General features: G+C 45.6%; 1 long non-coding RNA gene across 2 annotated transcripts; it reads left to right on the forward strand.

Annotated features, from left to right (window-relative positions):
- The first annotated feature begins 3122 nt into the window (after positions 1-3122).
- On the forward strand, positions 3123-12558 carry LOC310845693. Of its 2 annotated transcripts, none has more exons than XR_014564907.1 (2): positions 3123-3248; positions 12246-12558. It is a non-coding gene; the product is annotated as an uncharacterized lncRNA (long non-coding RNA). The 2 variants fall into 2 exon arrangements; XR_014564908.1 differs by lacking the exon at positions 3123-3248 and adding an exon at positions 3382-3440.
- Positions 12559-13180: the final 622 nt, after the last annotated feature.

Genomic DNA, 13180 nt, shown 5'->3' on the forward strand with positions numbered 1-13180 from the left:
TGTGATTTAGCAGCAAGTAAAATGTGGTGGCTTGTAGCCCAAGGGGAAACCTTGCAAAAGATTAAAAACAAGTTTTCTTTCTACAAATATGACACTTTTTATCTATTGGAAACAAGCATTTTCTGTAATCTTTTTCTTATTTGCTGATTTTTTTTTATTTTTTATTTTTGTAAGGCTGATCTTTCAAATGTTCAACAAGTTATTTCCAAGTCTTGGCACAGAGTATTACGCAAAGCCTCCATGAGCTCAGATGTAAGAGAGGAACACCCTTTGCTGCTCATGGAGGTGGAGCCTTCAAGAGAAATGTTCGTCTGTCTAGTCATTCCAAACTTACCAACAGTTTGATTTTTTAAAATAAAAAAACCAAAAACCTAACGGGTCAAGTTCACTGTTCACATATTAATTTGATGCTTTAATATTTCTAAAATGGTGAGAAAAATGTTCTGATCGAGATTAAAGAAAAGGCTTAATTCCATTAACAGCTGCAGGTGAAATTATGTGTACTGCTCCTCTTGGCAACCTATGATAGGATATCGGAACAGTGAAGGGAGGGAGAACAGGAATTGCATTAACTATAGACAAACAGGAATTACTAAGTTTCCAGCACCAATGGTTGTAATAAAAGAGTATCATATATTTTAGGGCTTCAGCTCAATTTCATATTTGAGTTACGTAAAATGACAATAAATATTTCATTCCCCCCCCCCCCATGAGAACAGTGAACATCAGCCCAGCATCAGACTTTGTGTCTGATGCTGTTTCAACACTAGTACAGTGGTACCTTGGGTTACATACGCTTCAGGTTACAGACTCCGCTAACCCAGAAATAGTACCTCAGGTTAAGAACTTTGCTTCAGGATGAGAACAGAAATTGTGCTTCAGGAGCACTGTGGCAGCAGGAGGCCCCATTAGCTAAAGTGGTGCTTCAGGTTAAGAACAGTTTCAGGTTAAGAACAGACCTCCGGAATGAATTAAGTACTTAACCCAAGGTACCACTGTACTTGGCAACTTTAATTGCAGCTTTGCTTGAAGTACTTTGTGTGTGTGTGTGTGTGTGTGTGTGTTTCTTTTCTCTACTCAGCCTGGCTAAAACATTTTGTTACTCAAATCAGCAATCTAATAAGGGCCTAGACTGGAGTAACTAACTTGTTTTGGGCCCATTGACTGCCTTCACACATGACCAAATTTCCTGCAGCTCCATGCCAGTATGAACGAAACTGGGTGTAGCCAGCCACCAATAACTCTCTCTTACACACACACTTGTGCAGGACACACAGCCACTTCCTCCTCTGTTGATCCATGTAGATCAACTGAAAGGAGGGGGTCATCAGCCCCTCCACACTTATTAAATGGCGAATGTGATGACTGGCAAGGAAGAAGTTTGCATTGCCATCAAACCACTGGACAGTGCCATGTCTAAGTAGACAGTGCCATGTCTCCCACCTTTTGCTGCTTATGACAAACTTAGTGAGGTTGCGGTGGGTCAGGAGAATATGCTTGGGAGTCCAGTTCAGGACAGCCACCCCTGGTCTAAAAATATGCAATAGGAAGAGGACATATTGCCTATATAAAATGTTTGTCTGGGATGACAAAACACAGTGGCTATCAATATATGGAGTGTGCTGGTGTTTTGCTTTGTATTTTAGCTGCAGCAAAACTCCCCACTCCTTTCTGATTTGCAGTCAACTGGCTTTCATCCAAACTCATGAAGTGCCAGCCTGTATCACATTAAAAAAATAGGAAAAGAAACATAAAGCTGAGTCTCACCAGCATGCAGATGAAACAACAGCTCTTACTTTCTAACTTCTAAGAGGGTGTTCACATGTGTGTTGAACCTGGAGGAAGTCTGGGGAGATGATTCGGCTTCTGGAATTGTCTTCATAAGCTCCTTGACCACTATAATTAGTGTGATGCCATGGGTGGAGTAGAAAAATAACTGATAAACCAAGAAATGGAAGAAATGACATTTTTATGAGGGTGTAAATGTGTCATCTACAAAATTATTTGGTACTTGGTAACTCTTGGCAAGGACATTGACCTATCCAGTTGGTTTATTTTAGCAGACCACACCTTCTTTGAGGTTGGCAAGATACTTGCCTTGTCTTGTCCTCTTGCTGATGCCCTACTTCCAGCAGACAACCCAGGCACAGATCCAGTTACCTTGACATTAAAATTCCCTTCAACAGCATTGTGACACTTGCTTCACGTCAGCCTTTGCCTTGTTCATACTCATAGTTTGCTGCTGGGAATGAACTAGGCCCACCTGTGGTCACTCACCACAAGACATCCATTAGCACAATTTGTAACGTAGATTAAAGTCATGCCATTATAATCTAACTTCCTTGAACTTTAAATTCTGTTATGAAAGTTGTACCGCAGGGGCAAAACTAGGCTTTATTTCACCTGGGTCAAAGACCCAGTTTGGCACACACAAACCCCCCACACATTTGTGTACATACACACACAGACTGGGAGGCTCAGTGGCACCCCTCTGCAGGCTTTACCCAGGGCAAAAAAGCTGGCTAGTTCCCCTGTGGCTATGGCACTAGTTTACTGACATGGATGAGGAAATAAATGTCCCTTAGACTCATTTAAGGACTGGTCTCGTAGTAACTGTATCCTATACCTACCTAGCTGACGAGGGGAGGGGATAGCACACTATTTGGAAAATCCCCAAATGGCATTACAATGGTGCCCCCCCCCCCAAGTATCCATAGAAACAGTTTCAAAGCCCACCAGTTAGGGACTTTGCAGGCAATGTTGCCCACACTTTGAGGAAACCAATAAGCTCTCGAGGGCAGAGACATGCTCAGAACACCCCTTCTCCACAGCAGGCATCACTCAGTTATCAGATTGCTCCTGTGCTCATTTTCTAAAAGGCCGTACCTCCCTTTTCCAGCTGCTGCGCTAGGTGAAGCCTTAATTAAAACCTCAGAATTTGCCTACAGTGTCACCCTAACCTTGCAGTGGAAATGCACGCATGCATATCTCTGTGTATTTTCCAGAAGCAAAATTAAAAGAACCGTGAGTCATGGTTGCATTTGATTTGTAAGCTAGGTGTGTTTTCAGATGCTCTGTCTATCCTTTCACTCTAAAACATAGGTATATATATTTTTTTAATGGAGGGCAGATTTGACTTGAGACAGCATTTCTACCTTTCAAGGCCTTTCGTCTCTCCACATATCTCTCACGTGAACCAACAAGTCCGTTTGCTCTCTGAGAATGAAAGGATTAATAACCTCTCTAAGGTGGGGTTTGAAAAGGAGCCAATGAATATGAAGCGTGGCTGCTTCCTGAAATGTGTGACAGAATTATGTTCTAAAGATAGTACAAATTCTTATGTCTTTCGTTCTGGAGACAGCTATAAATAAACAAACAGGAGTTGGGGAGGAGAGGGGAATCAGCAGAAGGCCCCTGGGGAAGGGGAGAGCCATCACAATGTAAGTAAGTCAGAAACAGCTACAATTCTTTTTTTTTTTTTTAATTGCTTGTGGGTTTCTATTTTGGTAGCTGTTAACAGGAGCTTATAATTTCTCCTTTAGTGTTAATCAAAACAAATGTCACTGGGGGGTGTGTGTGTGTGTGTGTGTGTGTGTGTGTGTGTTTAACGCTCGCAGACGCCCAATGCTTTCCCTGTAAAGGAAGCTGCTTTAAGATTTTGCAAAAGCAATCTTGGAATGCTTCGTACAAAGATCATGAAACAAAGCCAGCATTCCTTTGCCAATTCCAGGACTGTGGTCACATCCACACACGTCCACATTAAAAATACATGGTTTCTTCCAAAGAATCCCAGGATCTGTAGTTCACCCCTTGCAGAAGTACAGTTCTCAGCCCCCTTAATAAACTTAAGTTCCCAAGATTCTTTGGGGGAAGCCATGAGCTGCATGTGGTGCCATTTCTTCTTTCAATGCCAGGAAGTCCATCACTCTTGGGGAATCCCCAATACTACCGGAGAAAGGCTAAATAGCTGCTGCTATGTTGAAAACTAGTTCAAGTAAAGCAATAGTCGCTGTTTTGGGCATTTTCCATGGCCCTTTATATGTTTATAGCTTGCTTCCCCACTCCATCCTTCCACTGTTGTTTTGGCTGCTGCCTCCTGATTTTGAACTGTGATTGGGAAATGGAATAACAGCGATCTCAACAGGCAAGGAAGAAGCTGCAGAAGTAGGATCTTGAAGGTACAACAGCACTCTGGTGATGGAGTGTCACAGACACAGCAGCAGAGCCTTGTAAACTCTTCCAGTCTAACGATGGCAAGAAGAACCTTGAGGAGTATAAACTCTTTTGCTCACAATGCAAATGGGAGAGAAATAATTTGCAAAAGGAAGAATAGACAGCATCTGGGTGAGGGGCAATCCAGTGTTTTTCACAGGGCATAATTTCTATGATCATGTTCCTACTGGTCAGGCCCAAGATATTGTGGCCCCTGAGGCGAACCAAAAAATGGTGCTTCCCCACCATGGAAGAAGCAGTGAGTGAAGACCTGCGTCAGAAACAAGGGGGGCAAATAAAGATCTACATTGGGATCTGCTGCCCCTGTGCATTCTGCCACCTGAGGCCATTCCTTCACCTTGCCTCATCAGTGGACCGGCCCTGCTTCTGGCTTTGTGCTTGGGTTCTCGGGACCCGCAGAATAACTCCCATCAAGACTAAAGTGGATGGCCTGGAGAATCTGAAAGAGCTGCCTAAGCGAGGTCTTCAGTGACACTGGGTCTATATGAACACTGCAGATGCCATGAGTCATCTCAATTAAATGCCAAGGTGCTGGGGAATATGTCCATTGTTGTGGTCCATGTGGGCATCAATGTCCCTGAGAAATGTAGCTGAAGCAGGCCGTGGAGTCCAGCTTGTCTGAATCCATTGCTGCACAGCGCAGAAGGGAAGAGTGCTATTGCACCCAGGTACTTCTTGCAATCTTCCCAGAGCTATCTCATCTGTTGTGAGAACAAGATGCTGGACTAAATGAGCCATAGGCCTGATCCAGCAGGCACTTCTTATTTTCTTATACTGAGTCAGACCACTATCTAGCTCAGTATTGTCCACACCAGTAGTGACACCTCCCAAATGCTGTCGGACTCAAACTCCTATCAGCCCCAGTCAGTATGGCCAATCAGCAGGGTAATGGGGGCTGTAGTCTAGAGGGCCACAGGTTCCCAATCCTCAGTCTATGATGACCGGTAGCAGCTCTTCAGGATTTCACACAGAGATCAGAAATCTCCCAGCTTTCCCTGGAGATTGAACAGGGGACTTTCTACTCTGCCACTGAGCTTCAGCTGTTTCCCTGTATTAACCCTATTTTGCCAGTCTTGCAGTATCCTTTATGATGTGAATGGAATCCTCCTTGGCATTTCTCAGAAGTGATGTAAAAAAGCAATAGTGCCTCTCAGTGTCCTTCAGCTCTCTATATTGGACAAACAGGCCAGACCTTACGCCAAAGAATAAACGGACATAAATCGGACATCAGGAATCACAAGACAGAGAAACCAGTAGGAGAACACTTCAGTCTCCCAGGACATTCTATACAAGATCTCAAAGTAGCTGTTTTACTACAAAGGAATTTCAGAAATAGACTGGAAAGAGAAGCTGCTGAATTGCAACTTATCACCAAACTTAAAACCATGGAGAGACCTGGTCTGAACAAAGACATTGGATTCTTATCTCATTATACATGACAAAACCATTTTTCACCTTTTCACCCCTTGCTTTTTCCTGTAAGACCTATTGCAGTCGTTAAGAGTCGTCAACAGGCTCATCACAGCTATCTGCCAATCACCCATTCCCACCACCCTTCTGCGTAATACCCCTCCCCACCTTCTCACTATATAGAAGGGTCTGGAAACTTCTGTTTCAGTGTATCTGAAGAAGTGTGCATGCACACGAAAGCTCGTACCAAGAACTACCGTATTTTTCGCCCCATAGGACGCACCGGCCCATAGGACGCACCAGGTTTTTTGGGGGGGAAATAAAGAGGAAAAAAATTATTTCCCCCCCAGGCGCTTGTGGGGCCGGCAGCGGGGAGAAGCGCTCTTCTCCCCGCAGCCCGCCTGCAGATCAGGTCGGGGGACAGAGGGAGGACACGCTGCGCCTCCCAACTGTCCCTGGAGCCTGTGGGGCAGGCAGCGGGGAGAAGCGCTCTTCTCCCCGCCGCCCGCCTGCAGATCAGGTCCGGGGACAGAGGAAGGACACGCTGCGCCTCCCAGCTGTCCCCGGAGCTTGCGGGGCAGGCAGCGGGGAGAAGCGCTCTTCTCCCCGCAGCCCGCCTGCAGATCAGGTCCGGGGACAGAGGGAGGACACACTGCACCTCCCAACCGTCCCTGGAGCCTGCAGGGCAGGCAGCGGGGAGAAGCGCTCTTCTCCCTGCCGCCCGCCTGCAGATCAGGTCAGGGGACAGAGGAAGGACGCGCTGCGCCTCCCAGCTGTCCCCGGAGCTTGCGGGGCAGGCAGCGGGGAGAAGCGCTCTTCTCCCCGCCGCCCGCCTGCAGATCAGGTCCGGGGACAGAGGGAGGACGCGCTGCGCCTCCCAGCTGTCCCCGGAGCTTGTGGGGCAGGCAGCGGGGAGAAGCGCTCTTCTCCCCGTCGCCCGCCTGCAGATCAGGTCCGGGGACAGAGGGAGGACGCGCTGCGTCTCCCAGCTGTCCCCAGAGCTTGCTGTCCCCCCCCCAGGTGCGCTGCGCTAAGCCCGAAGCTTGGGGCGTGCGGAGCTCAGCGCGCCCCAAGCTTCTGGGTGCTGGCAAGGTCTCCGCTAGCCATGGGAGAGCTGCGCGGCTCTCCCAGGGCTAGCGGAGCTGCGCTAATCCCAAAGCTTGGGGCACGCGGAGCTCAGCGCGCCCCAAGCTTCTGGGTGCTGGCAAGGTCTCCGCTAGCCCTGGGAGAGCCGCGCGGCTCTCCCACGGCTAGCGGAGCGCTGCGCTAATCCCGAAGCTTGGGGCGTGCTGAGCTCAGCGCGCCCCAAGCTTCTGGGTGCCGGCAAGGTCTCCGCTAGCCTTGGGAGAGCTGGGTCTCCCACGGCTAGTGGATAGCTTCCTGAAGCCTGGAGAGCGAGAGGGGTCGGTGCGCACCGACACCCCTCGCTCTCCAGGCTTCAGGGAAAGCCTGCATTCGCCCCATAGGACGCACACACATTTCCCCTTCATTTTTGGAGGGGAAAAAGTGCGTCTTAAAGGGCGAAAAATACGGTAACTTAGTTGGTCTTTAAGGTGCTACTGGAAAAAAAAATGTTTTTGTAGTGCCTCTCATGCAACTCTCATTTGTTTCCATTGTGTTTGCTCATGAGAATCCCTTACTGGACTGTGCTTTTAGTCCCTCTGTGCTGTATCTGTTTAGGATAAGAGCCAGGAAGTCTGAGTTTGCTGGGTTTAGTTTGTGGCAACTTTGACACACAGCATTTGTCTGTGCTTCTAATATGTATCAATAGTGTTTTCAGATGACTCAGCCTCACTAACAATGTATATTTCTCTTTTAAAAATAGTATTCATGATAGATTTATTGCCGTCTCGGTGAGATAACGGACCAAAGGATTTACATAGGGAGAGCTATATCCTCGTTTTGCTACTATATGTAAATGTAGCATTTGATTATTTGCTTTGGTTCCTTGGAGAATGCCATAGTATTCTGCATTGGGATTTTTATGCACCAAAGCCTGAGCCACAGCAAATCCTTAAAGCTTATTTTGAGATCAAATGTGTGATCAAATGACATGGTGATTTGGGATACTGAAAAGGGTTATCAGGGGTGGGGCAGGGGAAGGAAGAGAGAAACTTAATAAAAAAAAATTGCCTGAGGCTGTAACCCTAAGCACATCTACACTGAATAAAGCGAGCCTTGATTACAATTAAATTTCCTCAGGATTATGCTGTCACTCTATTGTTTTGGTTTTTTCCACTTCAGACATTCATTTAAATTCCTATGCCTTAGTTATGTGGTAGGATAAATAACGGTGGATGCACTGAAGCTCAGATGACCTTTCACTGGATGCTATCTATCACCACATTCTCCCATTTCCTATTTGTTTCCATCAGTCCAAAGGACCCCTTTTCCAGTGACTACTAGTCATTCTGGCTGGTGGTGCTATGGTCTAAACCACCGAACTTCTTGGGCTTGCTGATCAGAAGGTTGGTGGTTCAAATCCTCATGTCGGCATGCACTCCCATTGCTCCGTCCCAGTTCCTGCCAAAGCACACCAGTGCAAGTAGATAAATAGGTACCGCTGTGGCGGGAAAGTAAAGGTGTTTCCGTGCTCTCTGGTTTCCATCATGGTGTTCCAGAAGCGGTTTAGTCATGCTGGCAGCATGACCCAGGAAGCTGTCTGTGGACAAACGCCGGCTCCCTTGGCCTGAAGCGAGATGAGTGCCACAACCCCATAGTCGTCTTTGACTGGACTTAACCATCCAGGGGTCCTTTACCTTTTACTTTTACCTTACTTCCAGGATCAGAGGTACGATGCAGGGAAGCATGAGTGGAAGAGGGCTATTGAGCTCAAGTCCTGCTTTCAGGATTCCCATGGGGATCTGGTGTCCCACTGTGAGAATAGGGTACTGAGCTAGATGATCATAGCTGTCAAGTGTCCCTTATTTGAAGGGACAGTCCCTTATTCCAGTGCCATGTCCCGCTGCTGTCCCTTATTGATGGATGTCCCTTAAATGTCCCTTAAATGATGTCCCTTAAATTTCAAAGGAAGCAGCTCCTCTCCCTCCCTCCCTGCCGGCCAGGGAGGAGGGAGGCTCCAACTGTGTTGCTTGGCTGTGTTGCTCACCCAGTAAGAAGTCTAAGAACGACTGGGGGGTGGAGCTTGCATGCCTTGTGTGTGGCTAGTTAATGCAAGCTGAGGAGTTTTTTGAATGCTGGACGCCATTTTGTTGCATGTGCTGCTGCAAACTTTGCAGTGCAAAGCCAGGCCGGGGAGCCATCTTAAGTTGAGGCTGCATAGGCCTTGTGGTGCATGTGATTCAGATTCTATTCAGCTGAACCTCTGGTTACAAAGTTGGTTGGACAGTGTTCTCGAAGCTACCAGCATGAGTTTGACCAGACTGCAGGAGGACAGGAAGACTGGAGTGCCTGGAACAGGTGAGGCTGCAGGTCCCTTATTTTGGCTGCTGGTCCCTTATTTTCAAATCTGTAAGTTGACAGCTATGTAGATGATCCAATAGAGGGTTTTTTACGTTCTTATGCCTCTTTGCTCCAGAGGCAATTGTTCCATTTTGAATGAAGAGGTGAAGTGACCTCCCAGCTTGACAAAGGTCAGACACCAATATGACTGTGATAAATGTAACTTTCCACCATGAATGTGTTTATCACAGAAATTCCTCAGGTACACGGATACCTTGTGATGGCAGAAAAGCAACAGAGCATCATTTCAATGTTTATTGCATACCTTTTGACAGGAGCATTAAAATTCGAGGCAAAGTGGCATCAATGAAAAGAGTGTGCAGCTGTTTTCTTGCAAATGGACACAAAAATAGGTTAGTCTTATGCCTGGCAGCGAAAGAAAAATCTGATATGATCTGAAGAATCCATTTTGTTTTTGTTTTAATGAATGAATAAAGGAAGATAGCCGAGAGATGAACAGTCAATATAAGCAGGCATTTTATGCACCATCAACTCATTCTCTCATCAGCATCAACGGGAGAAAGTCTCTTACATTTTTCTGAGAGAGCCATATTAGCAACACAGCAGTTATATGAAAGGTATAATGCTGCCACCTGCTGGCTGGCATATGTATGCATTATAGGTGATTTTTCCTCCCTTGTTTATGATTCTTCTCTTCTACTGTTAACCTATAGGCCTGCGATTGGAATACTGCTGAGGTATTCTAGGCAGATATTTGTGTGCACACTCACCATACCATTAATGGCACTTATCATTGTGAAGCTGACATGAAGCACAATAGACTTCCTTGCACTTCAATTCAGTAATGATACTTCTGCAGTTGGCACAGGTGTTGCGCAAACATACTGTCATTAAGACAAACAGGCCTTACAGGTTAATCTTCAAGAGCCATAGCTCAGAAAATGAGACACAGACAATGCAATCACTGCAGTCAATAACTGTGTAACAAAGAACCCTGGAAAACTTCCTTTTAAACATCACATCCTCTGTAGTATTTCTCTGTTCTACTGTTTTGTGGTTACCAATCCAGCTTTTAATGTATGAAGAAGGGTTGCTGTGAAACTGAAAGAAATCACTATTTGGCAGCTATTATTAAGACAACCAGTTATGCCTCACCAAAAAAGAGGAGACCACTTTGCATAAAAATTGCAGATGGTAATTTACAGGTACAGACACAAATTTAGGAATCATGACTGAAAAGTAGAAATGTAATGCATCTCAACATAGGGTGGAATACTGTGTCCAGGTCTGCCCAATCTGCTACCCAGGTACTGCTAACTGTTGATGAACAACTTCAAGGATTCTGCTCTCCCACTTTCTTCTCTCCTGTTTTTTAACTAGATATGGACGGGACAGCCCTCAAATAGGCATCTTCAAACAGAGGACTGTCATCTGTAAAGTAGGGCACATGACTACGATGGATATTAGGACCAAAGTGGATATTGCATGCAAATTTGTTCTTGTTGTTGTTTAGTCGTGTCCGACTCTTTGTGACCCCATGGACCAGAGCACACCAGGCACTCCTGTCTTCCACTGCCTCCCGCAGTTTGGTCAAACTCATGTTTGTAGCTTTGAGAACACTGTCCAACCATCTCGTCTTCTGTCGTCCCCTTCTCCTTGTGCCCCCCATCTTTCCCAACATCAGGGTCTTTTCCAGGGAGTCTTCTCTTCTCATGAGGTGGCCAAAGTACTGGAGTCTCAGCTTCACGATCTGTCCTTCCAGTGAGCAATCAGGGCTGATTTCCTTCAAATTCTTTGCCTCTTTCACAGCTGCAAAACACTGGTTCTACATCTTATTCAAGCTATCTAAGGGCTCATTCCTAGTCAGTCACTGCCAGGTGGTTGTTTTTGCCACAATTTTCATCACCTCATGCTTGCTTACCCTGAATGGCACTTTCCATGTTACCATAATATGTTTGGAGATCTTTATAATCCACTTGCAATCACCCTGAACAATTAGTATCATTGGCTACTTATCTGTTTACCCCTGCCTCTAGATCATTTATGAACAAGTCCCCATACTGATTCCTGAAAGACATCTTCATCCCTCCACTGGGAAAACTGGCCATATATTCCTACTCTTTGCTTCTTCTTTCTTAATCATTTAATGCTCCACAAGTGAACTACAAGTAATCCTCGTTTTGCACGGGTGTTACATTCTGGACCCCTGTGTGCATCGGTGGAGCATGTTTAAGCCCATTCAACTCCATTCTGCCCCTTTCTGTGACGCTTTTATGGCATTTTGGGGCTACTTCTGGGTTTGGCGCCATGCACATGCGCACAATTGCATGAAATTCAGATGCACCTAAATCAGTCATTGCCTGTACTCATCATATTCCCTGGCTGCTAAACTTACTCAAGAGTATTTGATGTGGTACTTTTTGAAAGTCCAAGTACACAATGTCGATGCGATCATCTCTTTCTATATACTCGTTGACACTAAAAAAAACCCTCTAGGTTAATGAGACAGAATTTGCTATTGCAGAAGCCATGCTTCTTCTTCTTCAACAGTTTGTGTTCTTTTTCATTCTCTTATGCACAAGGCTTCCATTTTCTACAGCAAGCCTTCTTGTCTCTAATAGCATCTTTGACCCTCCATGTTAATCATGCTGTCATCCTCTTGGCCCTGGTGATACGTCTCCTATCTCAAAAACAGAAGGTAGATGTCAGGGCCCATAGGGTATATCTCAACATTCATATGAGGGCAATACATTTTATTATGCCAACCATGTCAAACCAAATAATGCACAAGCTTTTGAGTTCCCTAGAACACTTCATCAGATTTGGTTGGGATTGCCAATGTGGTGCCTTCCAGACATAACTGAACTCCAGCTCCAGTCTACCCCAGCAAGCATGGACAATGGTCAGCTATGATGGAATCTGTAGCACAGGACTAAGGCTATTAACCATGTTGATAAACCTAATTTCTGAATGGAAAATTGCAAGCAGTGCTGTAACATTGCCTTTAGATAAACCCCATTTCACATTGACACCAAACCTCCCATTAGCACACAAAGCCCCATTGCTGTAGTGAATGGTTAGATTAACCTGCATGAATAACCATTAAGCAGTTGCTGCCTTTCCAATAACCTTTTCTTGAAATGAATTAATCCAGCTTGATTGGTTCATTTATCTTCCAGGTATTACAGCTGTGGGCGCCTGAATTGTGCTTCCAGGCTGTCTCTATTTTCAGGTACCAGCAAATTCAGGATGCACAACTGAAGTCGATTCAGAGCTCTTCTGTACAAACCTGCTTCGCCGAAAGATTGGACATTTTGCAAGAATGAAAGTGATGGGGGAAATGCCATAGAAATTTGGGGTAACATTTGCTTGCTGCAGCATCAGCTAACCTCCCCACAAGCAAATAACTGCTCGGTAAAGAATTGGCATAATAATCTAATCTCCCCACAAAAAATAGGAGGAATGCACAATAAACAGATCACCTGGAAGCGACCTCGTCTGATCTTTCAGAAACAGGCCATTGTTTAAAAGTCACACCTACATTATACATTTGAAGAGCTCTTATCCCACTTTAGCAGCCACAAAGGATTCTGGGAACTGCAATTTGTTAAGGGGGCTTGACAACTGTAGGTCTCTGAGGTCAGAACCTTCCACAAACTATGCTTCCCAGGATTTTTGGGGAGAAGGAATGATTGTTAAAGTGGTATAAGAGTCCCTTGGTATGGTATAGTTGTGACCTTAATGTCAGAACACATGCTTCCTATGCAGCTTGCCCTATATTCACTCCCTAACCTCATTGGTTGAAAGTAGCATGGCTGGGAAAGATCTGAGTTTGATCAATGCACAGGCAGTACTGGGATAAATGGACCAAATGTCTTAGCGTATAAGACTATGTTTGGCTTACGGAATGCCTCTTCTCATGGTCACGCAAACATATTTTCAGAAGGGCTCTTTACAGCCTGTGCCATCTCTTTTAATCAATGGTTTCAATCAATGGTAAAAACGCAGGAGGCTTTTACACTTCTTCACACTGCTAGCATTTAGAGCGGGGGAGATGAGTCGTGCTGTAAAAACTCGACCAGCTGAGCTCCATCAGGGCAGCACTCTGCCATTG

This window comes from Podarcis gaigeae (genome assembly GCF_964106915.1).
Source record: "Podarcis gaigeae genome assembly, chromosome: 5".
NCBI lineage: Eukaryota > Metazoa > Chordata > Lepidosauria > Squamata > Lacertidae > Podarcis > Podarcis gaigeae.